The following is a 15380-nucleotide window of genomic DNA, read 5'->3' as shown; positions in this document are numbered from 1 at the left end:
TGTGGATATCAGCTGCTAAGAATAATTAAAATTTAAATTGGTGAACTTTATCATCCTTTTTCATGATGACATATGGCTTATGTGCTCTGGTATAAAAAGCGCATTCCCTTTTCAATCCTATATATAAATGAATTCAAATTTTCTTCGCATCTTCTATAGTTTTAACTCTCTAATCCTCTCATTTGTTTTGTAAATATACTTACTATGAAATTTTTTTAATGATCGTGGCTCTTCAACAATTTTGGAGCTAAGTAACCATTTAGCTGGTTTGCCAGTCAGTGCACATAAGTCCTTCTTGCATGTCTCTTACTGTCATGTGTATGTGTGTGTATGTCCCCAGGCCCTTTTTAAATGATTTGAGTCAAGCCTTTAATACCCTCCTGGGGAGACTATTGCCTACTTTAATAAATCTGTCTACTATCTTTCCCCCTTTATGTGGAGCTTAAATTCTTCTTGGCTCAATTTCATTTCATTACTTTGAGCTCAACTAAGTTTTTGTTTCATCAGTCTGTTGAGAGAGTAAAAAATTGGATATGCATTTATTTATTTTGTCCATTGCCTAAACACTTTCAACACCACTGGGTATATGTGCACAAGAATGCCAAAGTCGTATAGTTCTCAGGAGCATTCTGGTCATGACTTGTGTGAAATATTTCATCTCCAGTCAGCAGTAGGGCCTAGAGGGTAATTTGTTCATAAATGATAGGCATCTTCACTTTTTAACTTTAGGAACGTTTTCTTTAAATTTCCATAAGCATCTCAGTGTTGCTTTCTTCTTAAAAATTAATATATATGTGTAAGTTATTTGAAGTCCCTATGGAGAATAAAGAGACTGAAACTATTATAGTAAACATCCATAGTGAAGGTAGATTAGAAAAAGACAAATGGGGGCGCCTGGGTGGCGCAGTCGGTTAAGCGTCCGACTTCAGCTAGGTCACGATCTCGCGGTCCGTGAGTTCGAGCCCCGCGTCGGGCTCTGGGCTGATGGCTCGGAGCCTGGAGCCTGTTTCCGATTCTGTGTCTCCCTCTCTCTCTGCCCCTCCCCCGTTCATGCTCTGTCTCTCTCTGTCCCAAAAATAAATAAAAAAAAAAAAAAAAAAAAAAAAAGAAAAAGACAAATGTATTAGGAAGCCCTTCCTTATCAAAATCTTTTTTAATCTACATATATTTTGGACTTACTTATAATTTAAGATACACACAGATATATGATTCTCATTGCTCCTCTTTTTACCTGAGGAAAATAGATGTTTCCAAAGTGATTTTCAGCTTATTTCCCCAATTTACTTTCATGTGAAATCTTGATCCCTCAGTTCCCAGAGCTGGTCTACCAGGACAATTCAGCAGATTCCACTCTTTCTGAAACCGATGATTTAATATTATAAATTATGTGAACGTATATATTGGCTCCTGAGTTGCCCCACTGTCCTTCTAAGATAGGGAACAAGACATCTAAAGTTAGGAAGGCATCTTGAGTTTTCATAAATCAACCGGTGTCAGAACTGCAACTTTATGGCTTCTTTCAACACGTTCAATCCCTTTGGCTCTTTAAGAAAAGTACTCTTAGAGTTCTTTCCGCATGAGATTCCACATACGCTTAGGACCTTAAAAGTCACAAGATAGTATCAACCGCATCCTAACAATGAGAAAAAGCCAGATAATCTACAAAAACATAACCTAAAGATTGACAAGTCCCTTCTAGGAGAGATAAGATGCACAGATATATTTTCCCTTTGGAAGAGTGTGGATGGCAACCATAAAAGTGGGGAAGAAGAAAACTAACGTTAAAACAAAACAAAACAAAACCCAAAAGATTAAAGGCCAAATATGGGCTAGTGTAAAGTTTTAGAATCCGCTCTAACTACAGACACGGTAGGGTCTCTGACCACCTGTCACCTCTTTCCACTGGCTTCCTCCGGATGCACTAGAGAAAGTGTGAGTTCAGGGAAGAAGACCTGACAGAGTTTTCCTCAGTGATGCAGGTGCACAAATAGCAATTGACTTCTGAAGCATAGTTGCAAATTATTGGACTCTTCTGTATAAACAAAAACTATCTGCCACCAGGAGAAGGGCAGAATTTTTTTTTTACCATCAAACTTCTCACCCTCAGTCCCTAGAAAACCTCGTGACCACTGTACTATTTGGGGGGGGCATTTAAAAATGTATGATTGAATAAATACATATATATGGGAGAAGAGACCAATTTCCCATGCTTAGGAACTCAGTAGTAACTTTCTAGGGCTTCTGTAACAAAGCACCATGAACTGGATGGCTTAAAACAACACAAATTTATCCTCTCACAGTTGTAAAGGTTAGAGGTCTGAAATTAAGTTGTTGGAAGGAGCACCTCTCTATCAAGACTGTAGGGGTGGAGTTGTCCTTGTCTTTTCCTACTTTCTGGTGGTTGCCAGCAATCGTGACATCCCTCCAACCCCTGCCTCCATCATCAATTTTCCTTCTTCCCTCTGTATGTCTCTGTCTCTGTGTCCCTTTTCTTCTTGTAAAGGCACCAGTAATATTGGATTAAGGGCCAACTCTAGTATGGCCTCATCTTAACGAATTATATTTGGAATTGCCTTATTTCTGACCAGGCCATATTCTGAGGTTCTGAAAAAGACATTAGCTGCGAGGGTACACTATTCAACTCGGAACAAGTTCCAAATAATTTATGTAAATATCATGTGAAACCCTCAGGGAGGTAAAGGATAACTTTCCACTCCTTGTATGTGGGCTGCACATAGTGACTTCCTTCCAAAGAAGACAGTAGGGTATGGGGTTGGGATAGAGATGAACTGTACAACTGAGGAAATTGACAAACACCACCTCAGCTAGGTGATCAAGGTCAACATCAATAGTGATAAGTAAAGTTGACAGTATGCACCCTTGCATGATGTGATGAAATGTCAATAAACCTCAGTGAACTTCCTCCCCCAAACCCATAACTCCAGTCTAATCATGAGGAGAATCATCAGAAAAATCCCAATTGAGGAAATCATGTAAAATACCTGAGAACTACTCTTCAAAACTGAAAAGGTCATCAAAAACAAGGCAAGTGTAAGAAACTGTCACAGCTAAGAGCTAAGGAGACATGATGACTAAGTATAATGTGATATCCTAGGAGGGGTTCCAGGCCAGAAAAAAAGGTCCTTACATAAAACTTAGGAAATCAGAATGCAGTATGAACCTTAGTTAATAATAATGTATCAGTGTTTGTTCATTTATTGTGATAAATGTACCATAGTAATGTAAGATAATAGTGGAATCTGAATCTTTAAATATTTTTTTAAATGTAAAACTATTGTAAGACATTTATTTAAAAATATAAATGAAATATAAGTAAGAAAATAATAGAATAAATTAATTTGGATCCAAATTTCCTTTAATGAAGAATAATAAATTAATAAAGCTCGAGCCAGGTTGATGAGGGATTAAATTGAGGACACAAATTACCACTATCAGGAATGTCATTATAGATTCCACACACTTTAAAAAAGGTAATAGATGACTATTATGAACATCTTTATATCAATATATTCAACAACTTAGATAAAAATATAAAATGATAAAAACTCTCACAAAGAGAACTAGATTACCAGGTAAGCTATATACCTATAAAATAAGTTGAATTTTTAGTTAAAATCCCATAGAGAAACCACACTCAGATATTTTAATGTTGCATTTTATTAAATATTCAAGAAATAAATAATACCAATTATGCATAAACTTTACAGAAAACAGAAAAGGGAACATGCCACAGTCATTCTATGAGGCCAGCATTACCCTGGTTGCAAAACTAAAGACAGTAGAAGAAGAAGGTGACTGCACAATAATATCCTACATAAACTGGGATTGAATAACAAAATATTAGCAAATAAAATCAAGCAAAATAAAAGGATAATAGATTATAAACAAGTTGTCCCCAAAACTGCAAGATTGGTTCAATATTTTAAAAAATAATCAATGTAATTAGCCATATAAACTGACTAAAAGCATAAATAAATATAGTGAAAATTGATTTATCATATATTGCTGGTGGGAATGCAAACTGGCCCAGCCACTTTGGAAAGCAACTTGGCGCTTTTTTGTAAGATGAAACACACCATATGACCACTGTAGGGCCCAGCAATTTCAAAAGAAGTGAAAACACAAGTCCATGAAAAGACCTCCTTGCTAATATTCATAGCAGCTCTAACTATAATTGTGAAATGAACTCAAATGTGCACATGCTTGTGAATGAATTAAGAAATTGTGGCCTACTCATAAAGTGAAATATTACTCTGTAACCAAAAAGAATAAAGAAATTACTGACACGTGCAACAACGTGATGACTCCCAATAGCTTAGCACTGGTGAATGAACACTAAATATGCATATACTGTGACTCTTTATGTGACTTTCTGGTAAAGGAAGAATTGTGGAGACAGACAACAAATGAGTGCTTGTAGATATTTTGGGGCAGCAAGAGGTATTGGGTGCAAGGAGGCAGGAGGAAAGTTTTGGGGCTGTGAACCTATTTATATATTGTTAATGTTGGTGCTGACAAATTCTTAAAACTGTGCTCTTAAAGATGATGATTTTTGTTTAGGCCTATAACAGCTCAGTAAACCTGACTTGTAATAAAAAGTTCAGTCTATAATCCTACAGACTGCATCCAAAACACCTGGGGATCTAGGGGTGTCAGTAATTCAGACTTCTGGATCCCAAACAAGCCTACTGATTAAGAATCTGAGTGTGGTTCCTGAGAAGTCACACCTTTTAAAATTACGCCTCCAAGCCCTTACTTTGACATAAGTACAGGTATTTGTTTCATTGTTCAAGGCTTGGTATTGCCAGCTGAGCTTGTTAAAAAAAATCAATTCATCATGTCTCCCTGTGACCAGATAGTAGTTACACTTTTGCTAGTAAGTACAGAACATTATTATACAATACAGTTCTTGCATCTGCTTTCTGGGGACAGATCCATTGATTTTGATGCGGCAAGTGATAACCATAGACTTTTTTTTTGTATCTCATTGGCATAAACAATGGACTGGATTTGAACCTAACTATTTTTAGGGATGCAGAAAACTTCTCACTCTGTCTAGAGCTTCATAAAGATCCACTTAGAAGCATCATGAAGAAGTAAATATAGCAGTTTATTCTGTTTAGGGGTCTCAGATGAATTCAGCACATAACACCTGTGCTCAGCAGCATGCTGGTGACTTATCTGTCTGCAGGTGCAAACCAGAGTGATAGCTTTGATGTTAAGTTTATTTATGTTACATACAGACTATGTCTAAGCTTTATTCTCTATCTGGATAATTCCCTTTCCACAGTCTTTATATCTTTTTTATACTAAAACTTCAGAATTGTGTTTCAGATTATAGTGGATAAGGAGTTATTTTTGTGAATTTTAATATCTGCATTATGGCCAATGAGGCTGAGGCACTATACATGAAAATACCCTGTCTAAGAGCATTGACTGGTATGGTGCATGGGAAATATGGATGAAAGGAGGCCCTGCTTTCATATTAATGCACATCCTAGTGGTAGAATGGGAAGCATAGTCTACAGGCAACTATCATTCTATTGTGTAACCTCAAGACCTTTTGTACAAATAGAAAATACCAGATGCCAAGGTTATAATGGGACATTCTATAATGACCATGATTTCATTAGAAAAATGGAACTGGTAGTTCTTTTCCTTTAGCATAGATCAACATCACAACTTCCATGAGAATGACAACATTAAGTGCTTATGATTTTCAATTATAGCATGATCTCATTTATGTGTGGAACCTAAAAGAGTTGAATTCATAAAAGCAGAGGTAGAATGGTGGTTTCTGGAAGCTGGGACATCAGGGAATGAAGAGATGGTTGGTTAAAGGGTACAAAGTTTCAGTTATGCGGAATGAATAAGTTATTGGATCTAATGTACAGCATGATGACAATAGTTAATTTACACTCTACTATACACTTGAAATTTTCTAAGAAAGTAGACCTGAAGTGTTCTCACTACAAAAACTAAAACTAATAACTGTGCAAGGTGATGAACATGTTAATTGGCTAGTTCGTGGTGACCATTTCACAATGTATACCTTTATCAAAACATTGCATCGTTCACATTAAGTTGCATTTTTATTTGCCAGTTGTATCTCTAAGCTAGAAAAATAAAATTATAGTTATAAATGTTTACATGCCATGAGATATTGTCTAATATAAATTGGAAATATCATTTGAAATAGTGTCAAGCCAAACATTACAAAATTTTAGCAGTCATAGTAATACCCAAACAGATTTGAGACATCTTTATAACATGTTTTACTATAACTTTAACCTGATTTATTGTTATATCCATAATGTATTTTGCAAACCTTATATAAGGTAATGGGTAAAGAGCTGCAAGACAACAAATATGTCAAGTTAATCTCAGGTAATTTTCCAGTGGACAGCAATTGTGTTTTGACCAAAACAGATGGGCATCCTATTACATTCTAGCAAATGTCAGCCTTACTTGACAAGAGCGACATTCAGCTTGATAAGAAGCCCACATTTCTTCTTGTTCCTAGTCTTCGCTGTCTTTCACTTTCGTGCCTTGGGCTTCACAGAAGGTGTAGAATTTAAGCCCATGTGCCTATGCTCTCTGCTCCACAACTCATGATTACTGACAGTTGTGTGGACACCTGACTTAAAATAGCATCTTCTTAATCACTTGCAGATAGATAAATAGCAGAGGCACAGACATGAATCTTCCAATACAATGTCATGCTTGAAGAAATAGCATTTAGAGTTGCCCTTAGAAACCAAGCTACTTTATTTTCCTCCTTCCAGGTACAAGCTATTTATCTGGTAAAGAAGAAGTTTCCTATTTTTCAGGTGCCTTCCCCCTTTGAGTTCACATACTTTTTCTTACAGACCTTGTGATCACTCACTATTCCCCTAAGGTTCACCTAGCATCAGCCTCTGTCAATAGAAAGACTATAATACATCATTGTAAGTTTAATAATATTTCTTACTTTTTTATTATTTTTGCCACTGTTATATTCTTACCAGAAATATTCTATGGTATTTATCGAATAGGTTTTTAACATGTGTTTATAAGGGTGGATGGCTTCCTAACAAATCTAATAATTGACAAAGAAAAACAAAACCTGAGCTTTGCAAGTAAATGTGAAAATAAAGTTTTGTTTGTTTCAAAAGTAAATGACTCTGTTGATTCCAGGTTAAGTATTTATTTGTTTTATTATACTGATCACTACACCAGTTTTTGCCTTGCTAACTATCTTCCAAAATATTTGTAACAATAATAATGCATTATGCAAGTAGATATGTACAAAGTAGCTTTAATATGGAATTATGATAACCGATCACCAAACTGCATTTTGTTAGGCACGAGACTTCTAAGAAATGTTATCAGAGATGAATAACACCTGACATCTAATGTCAGGACAGACTTCTCATATCATCTTCCTTGTATTTACATTTACAATATCCCAGCTTCATTACTGAAAGATCCTACGCCCCTTTTCCTCTTGGGGAATAGATAATTATACAATAATAATATGTTGTTCAAGTGTTAAAAGTGTTATTAATAAGGAGCGCCTGGGTGACTCAGTTGGTTAAGCGTTGGACTTGGCTCAGGTCATGATCTCACAGTTCATGAGTTGAAGCCCCACATCAGTCCATTGGGCTCTGTGCTGACAGCTTGGACAGAGCCTGGAGCCTGCGTCAGATTCTGTTGCCCTCTCTCTCTGGCTCTCGCCCCCCTCAAAAATAAATACACATTAAAAAAATTAAAATGTGTTATTCATAAAAATTTCAATTATCTGTATTTTAATGTAGTCATGCTGAATATTCTCTGAAGTTGGAGTCTTTCATCATTATTGAGCTTTCAGTCTGCAAACCTTCATTCTTCTTACCTTTCCAAAATGCAACATCCAAAATAATCTTCCTAAATTTATAGCAGGATAATTTTATTTCCATTTTTTTAATTCAACAATGTGTGCTAGCAGCAAGGACGACAGTGGACATAAAACAGTGAATAGCAACCAGTATCTTCATTGTCTCAAAATGTGTTATTCATGAACCAAACGTTTAGATATCTAATCCAATCACTGACATACTTAAAAACAAAACTAACAAGGGCACCTCTCTAAAATGCCTTTTTCAAGGTCTATAATGTAAGGTTGCCATGTAAGTGAAATTATCCTAAAAGAGGTTTCATTGCTTCTAATATCTCATGTAAAAATAGCCACTATCAAAGATTTAAATCATGTTAGAGGATAAAATTATCTCCTGGGTCAAATTTTTCTTAATAGCTTATGCATATGCTGCTTGCTGCAAAGATTTTAGAGATGTTATGAGAGTATAGGAATGTGTGAAATATCCTAGGTCTTAAAATTATCAATAGGTACAGTACTGCATCTAAGTACATAGTAATTCACATAGAATGATTTAGTCAGTGGCGAGAGTGAACATTCTTAACCAAAAAAGCTTCACATTTTTACCTAAAAGACCGAAGCCTTATGTATTCACAATTGTTTTAGATTCACTTGGGAACTGAGTGTATATGGCAACCCTGTAAGATTTCTTTTGAAGAAGAGAAAAGGAGGGTTAATAATTTTGTGGGTTCAGAATTAAAAATAGGATATATAGTCAACGAAAATGAAAATTTAGTATACAATTGCAATACTTATTTGTATGTAACTTACAATATATAAAATATTCTCAAAGGTATGATTTTTATTATGAAAACACAATAAGCTCTTTTTTTGAGATTCTAAATTTATACATAAGGATGCCATGTCACTGATAGATTAAATAATTTTTTCCTGATTTGCAGAACTAGAAAGTAGAATGACCATGTTAAACCCCAGTTATTCTAATTTCAAAACCAAAGGATTAATTTTTATTTTATTTTTCTATTTAAAATGATTTTGGTAATATGATTCTCTGAGTGGAAGAACTCGAGGCAACTTTATTGGAACAGAATTTACATTAAAAACTTCCCCAACTAGAGTTATTCTGAATTCATTCATTTGCACATTGAGATTTTATGTACACTTTTATCTCAACAGAGGATTCAGTAGCTTAAAAAAATTTTAAAGCACATTATGTGTATATAAAGTGTAAAAATCTTTGCATATATTACTGAAATATTTACATGTTTATCTTCTGGTGTTGTAACCAAATACTGGCTAAGGTTATCTTAAAACAATTTGTTCTCTAATATTCCTTTAATAATATGAGCACAATTAGACTTGAACAAAGGAATATCTAGACTTAGCATAGTAATATAGTACTGTTCACTGGTTTCATTACTCAGTGAAAACAATTCAAATCTGTAGGCTTGGTTGTTCAATAGTAAGCAGACAATACTTAGTTGTCATTGTTGTCTTTAATTATTGTCTTTCTTATTACTTTCTCAAAAATGACAACAACATGATGTCAGCTAAAATAACTTACCTTGTTGTTGGTCCTAAAAACATGAAGAAATGTTTTTGTAACCTTCTATTTGAAATGGAAATACCACTATACATTTGTGATTAATTTTCCTTTTAAAACATCTTACCTGTATCTATCTAGGGGAAAAAAAAAACAGTAAATGAACCCTTCTCATCCCTCATTACCCAAATTATGGTTTCTAAATCTCATTTCCAAAAAACAAACAAACAAACAAACAACTAGTGCTCTAGTGCTCTTTATATAGTGGTTAAAATCAGGTGGTTAAATGTAGGGCAGGGAATATATAAGATGATGCTGTGACACCTTTAGGGCCACCAGGACAAGAGAGATATAAAACCTCAAGGTTTAGGATGCATAAAGGATGCATAGGATGCACACGCCAATTGGAAGAAGCTCCTACTTTCCTAAGATGGTATAATTTAACCAAAAAGAACAATAATTATTAATTATAACACTTCACATATGTATAAATGCAAGAGAAAATAAAAATGGTTTAAAAACAACTAACCCATCCATCAATATTTGAGATTATTTGCAGCACAAACTAGATAGTCTAAAATTTTTTTAATACCCAAAAGCGGGCATTCTGCCCAGAGGAGGCAAAGGTACAACTGTTTTCAGGCATTCTGAATCCAGGTTCATCCAGACACCAGCCACGTCCACTATGAGGCCTAAATTTGATCCCAATGGGATCAAAGCCATACAGCTGAGGTGCATCAGTGGGAAGGTTGGTGCCATGTTTCCCCTGGCCCTGGAGATAGGCCCCTGGGTCTGTCTCCAAAAAAGGTTGGTGATGACATTGCCAAGGCAACCAGTGATTGGAAAAGTCTGAGGATTACAGTGAAGCTGACCATTCAGAAAAGACAGGCCCAGATTGAAGTGGTATCTTCTGCTTCTATTCTGATTATCAAAGCCCTCAAGGAAATGCCAAGAGACAGAAAGAAACAGAAAAACATTAAGCACAGTGGAAATATCACTTTGGATGATATTGTCAGCATTATCTGACAGGTGTGGTACCCATCTTTAACTAGAGAACTCTCTGGAACCATTAAAGAGATCCTGGGGACTGCCCTATCTGGGCTGCAGTGTTGATGGCTGACACCCTCATGGTACCATAGATGACATCAGTAGTTGTCATTGTTGCCTTTAATTATTGTCTTTCTTATTAATTTCTCAAGAATGGCATCAATGAGATGCTAACAAAAATAACTTGTACTTGGTCAGTGGAATGCTCAGCTGGTTCAGAACTACAAAGGGAAATGTTTCAGTAAGGATAATTTGACAACCAAAATATAAACAAACAAACAAACAGCTCCCCCCCCCAAAATAAATACATTTTCTAAATTAAAGGGAAAAGTCAAGTATTTATCCTGACATTCTTACGCTAACTATATTTGAAATAATCATATAGGTGATGATCATTCATGTAGGAATTTGGGATTAAAAATTAACTATTTTGGAGCACCTGGGTAGTTCAGTCAGTTGAGCATCCAACTCTTGATTTTGGCTCAGGCCATGATCTCAGGGTTCATGGGATCAAGTCCCATGTCTGGCTCTGTGCTGACAGCTTGGATCCTGCTTGGGATTCTCTCTCTCCCTTTCTCTGCTCCTCCCGTGCTCGCTCTCTCTCTCTCTCTCTCTCTCTCTCTCTCAAAATAAAATAAACATTAAAAGGAAGAAATTAATCATTTTGTAATTCCTAAGGAAATAATTGATTCATGTAAAAATAATCTATATCCTAAAATTTTAGTTGAAAGTTTGATGTAATTTTTTAATGGAGTGTTCAAAGTAACACCTGCACCCAGAAAACCCTACAATTCCCAATGTCATTTAAAAAGAAATTTAAAAAAAAAATTTTTTTTTCAACATTTATTTATTTTTGGGACAGAGAGAGACAGAACATGAACGGGGGAGGGGCAGAGAGAGAGGGAGACACAGAATCGGAAACAGGCTCCAGGCTCTGAGCCATCAGCCCAGAGCCTGATGCGGGGCTCGAACTCACTGGCCGCGAGATCGTGACCTAGCTGAAGTCGGAGGCTTAACCGACTGCGCCACCCAGGCGCCCCTAAAAAGAAATTTTAAGAACTAATAATTTATACTGAAATTCCATTTTGAAAATAGATTTTTCAAAGTTTATACATACAAATTATAAAATTTGGGGGGAGTGAATTCTGCAAAGCCATTATAGACTTACCTGATGAGTATTTGGTAAAACATATTTCTCTGTAACACTTGAGAAGTTATATCACTTTTTGAAAAACCACTTTTTATTATGGAATAATGATTTCTTTTTACCCCCCAAATATGCCAAATACAATCTCTATAAGCAGTGTCATTTTCACATTATGGTTTCAAGCAGTTACACTCCTCCATTTACTCAACACAACAAGATGATAAGATAAATGACTAAGACACATAAATATTATAGTGAAAAGACAAAGCTATGTCTTTTTATACAATATATAATTGTCTTTTTAAATTAAAAAGTCAGAAAATAATTGTAGTATATGTAAATTATGAGCGGAAATATCTAGGAATTACAAAGATAGCTGGAAAAATAATGTAAAAGACAAGTAATTCAAAAGAATACTGAGTACAATATATAAACAAACACTCCTCCAAAGAAGAAATATAATTCAATGATAAATATTTTTAAAATATTTAACTTAATTAACAATCTAGGCAATAGAATTTAAAACAATATGGAGATTGTTTTGAGCACTGTGTATTATATGTTAAGTGACGAATCACTCCTGACACCAATAGTACATGATATGTTGACTAGATTTTAAATAAATATTTGAAAAAAAAGTATGGAGATATAGTTGTTCATTCAATAGATCTTTAAAAGTAAAAATATGCTAATATCTTATTTAATATTGTCGAGGGAGTTTAAAATGGGCACTTTTATGTACTTGACTAGAATATAAGGAAATATATTTGAAAAAACATTTTAACTATCTATTAAAATTTTTAAATGATCAGATTTTTTTTTGTTCTTGCAGTTCTACCTGTTGGAAAATTATATATATTTTTACTGGTGTTCATCACAATATAGGTACAAAAATAATCAATGTAGTATGTTTGGACAGCAAAAAATGAGGAAACATTCTCATTGTGTAAAAGGGGTCATGTGAGCATGGGAAGAAGCACCTGGTTAGATTTGAGAGTAAGATTGTTCAGGATAAGGAAAGGCTTCTTTCCTAAATAAACATTAACTGAGTTTTTTTTTTTTTTTCAATTTTAAAGATAGAGAAAAGGTAGATGCAAATGTAATGTCAATCTCTCTCCATTGAAAATATACAACAACTGAGTCTAGCCTCTTTCACACCTAAATGAGGTTTACCTCATTAAGAGAAGTGATTTTAATGGGAGTGTGTCATAAGCCTCTGACTTTGGGCAGAATATATGCTAAAAATAACTACTATTGATGAAGTGTTAAATTATTTTTAATACTTGTAAAAGATTGATATTGTGTTCTCAAATTCTCTTAAGCCACAACCTTAATTTTATTTTTTTTATTTTTGACAGGTATTAAGTTTATAAAGTTTACAACCCAAGTTCGTTATTTATGCTGCATTGTTACTTTCCTTCCTCATTCTTCTTTAACTATTAAATTGATTGCCTGGGTATGCTCCTTCTTTTTCCAAAGATTATCTTTGGGGAAGTGCAGAGGTATTCCCTGTTCAGAAATTAAATTGACTAGTTAGACAAAATTCTGAGAAATAGATGATATAAACCAATCACATCTTCACAGCTACTTTATTATTTTGTATATAACTTCTTTTCACTGCTTTTACGACTAATATGCTCAGTGGTGTAGAAAACATTTGCTCAAGCTTCTCATAGAAGTCTGCCACTTGCCTATTTGTTACAGACCTGGTCTTCAGTAGGAGGCAAGACAGTTTCCCATTATTGTACTCTGTAGAGACTACATTTTTTTCCATGAACCTGGTGAAATGTTTTCCTTAGCTGCTAATGAATTACTCATGCTCTGGCCTTTGTTTCCCAAAGGGTAATTTGAGGAGGGCATGTGAGAACACAATTCTTTCTTCATTACTTTATTCTTTCATGGAGTAAATGTGAGAGTTGAAAGGGCAAAGTGAAGTTTGCAGATTTGAGAGGCAGAAAATGACTTAAAATCCAAGACATACTTATTTTAAATGTGTGATCCTGGTCAGTTTAGCCAACTTCTCTGAACTGTTTTCTCTCCTTCATAAATAGGGATAACATTTCCTGATTTATGAAGCTGGGCTGTTGCCAATTTAAAATAAAAGAATCTATTTAACCTGTCAAATCACTTAAAGATCACATATTCAAATGTTTCTAATTTATACATCCTAGTGCAGATAGTGAAAAAATAAGTGGCTTGAGCCTTTTTCAGATATGTTTCTTAATCTTTAAAATGTTCTAATGAACCGAATGTGTAGGTTACTGAGGTATTAAATAAACTAATAAATACAAATTAATAGTAATAGTAATTACTTTTACTATTACTAAATTACTAAATAACTATCAATAAATTACTCTTACTAAAAAAACCTCTCAATAATATATGATCAATAAATGTTAACACTTTTGCTTATTAAACAAATATTTATAGGATGCCTTATAAATGAAATGCAATGAGCTAGGTTCCATAGGGGGGGTCGGGAGACTGACATAGGTTTTCCCTTTACATATTTGTAAAAGAGTTAAAGTTATAAAAAAGTAACAACAGCAACACTGCATAAAAATTAAATACATTGTCTCAATAATCAAACCAAGCAGGTTTGAATTGCTTAAAAGCTCTGTGGATTGGTTTTCCAATCTTTAAAATTAGATTAACAATAATACCTATATGATAGGCTAGTTTTGACAATTAAATTAATATTTGTAAAGCACTTAGAATAGTGTTTGGCACATTGTAAAGGTAAAGTGATTTATAAGTTAAAAAAGAAAACACATAGTAGGAAATAATACATGTAATTTGGTTACAAAGATGTAGCTGGATGACCCAGGGAAGTCATGTAACATTTCACAGAGGAGGTTAATTTGACCTAGGCCCCAACTGCTAGGGAAGAGGTGAGTGAGTGGAACATTAAAAAAGAGTGCCATGTGTGAAAGAAAATGAAAAGGTACAGATTTGGAAATCCAAGAGTTTCCAAAAGGAACAATATGTCTTTTCTTTGGCTGGAGTGACCAATTTTAAAAGATAAGGGAGGAAAAGAAAAGATTGAAAAGCTGAGTTAGAAAAGAGATCCTAGAAGCTGTTGAATGCCTTTATCTTCTTGGCAATGGGAAGTAGAAGATAATTAATCTAGCAGCACAGTGTAGTATAAAGGCATAAAGGTTGTAGGGGAAAGACCAGTTTTGCAGGATTGCAGCAAACTGGGACAAAGAAGGCTCAAAAGGAGAACACAGGAAGTAAATGAAAAAGTAAATATAAAATATTGCAGATGTGAAGCCAATAGAGTTTTGCAAGTGATAAAGGAGAGAGAGAATTCAAAAATGATTCTAATGTTTTTAGACTATGAGTGGGAATAGGGTTCTATTACCATAGGAACAGTAGATAGATGGCTAATATTTCTGATTTGACTCCTCAGTGGTATTTTCCTGTTTTTTTTTCTTCAAATTTTAGTTCTCTATAAATACCAGTAAGGGAATATTTTTCATTGTGATACACCTACTCATTGGAGAAAATGCACCCACATATAGACACACCTCTACTGCCATTGCCATCATAATCACTGTTTTCTAAAACAACAGGAGAACACTCTAAAAAGTATTGAAATTTCTAAATCAAAAACAAAATGGCATTTTGAATAATAAAAATAAAAATATTGTTTCTTTCCCTCTTTCCTTTCCTATTTTTCCCTTTACCATTCTAAGCAATTCAGTCCCAGAACTATGGAGTGACTCAAGGTGCCAAGGGCATGCAGACTTATCTGGGAAGGCACA

General features: G+C 34.5%; 1 pseudogene; it reads left to right on the top strand.

Annotated features, from left to right (window-relative positions):
• Positions 1–10089: 10089 nt before the first annotated feature.
• Positions 10090–10590, top strand: LOC125163700 (60S ribosomal protein L12-like; annotated as a pseudogene).
• The last annotated feature ends 4790 nt before the right edge of the window (positions 10591–15380 follow it).

This window comes from Prionailurus viverrinus, chromosome A1 (genome assembly GCF_022837055.1).
Source record: "Prionailurus viverrinus isolate Anna chromosome A1, UM_Priviv_1.0, whole genome shotgun sequence".
Lineage (NCBI taxonomy): Eukaryota > Metazoa > Chordata > Mammalia > Carnivora > Felidae > Prionailurus > Prionailurus viverrinus.
The sequence above is the reverse complement of the archived record's forward strand: the minus strand, read 5'-3'. Positions and strand labels throughout refer to the sequence as shown.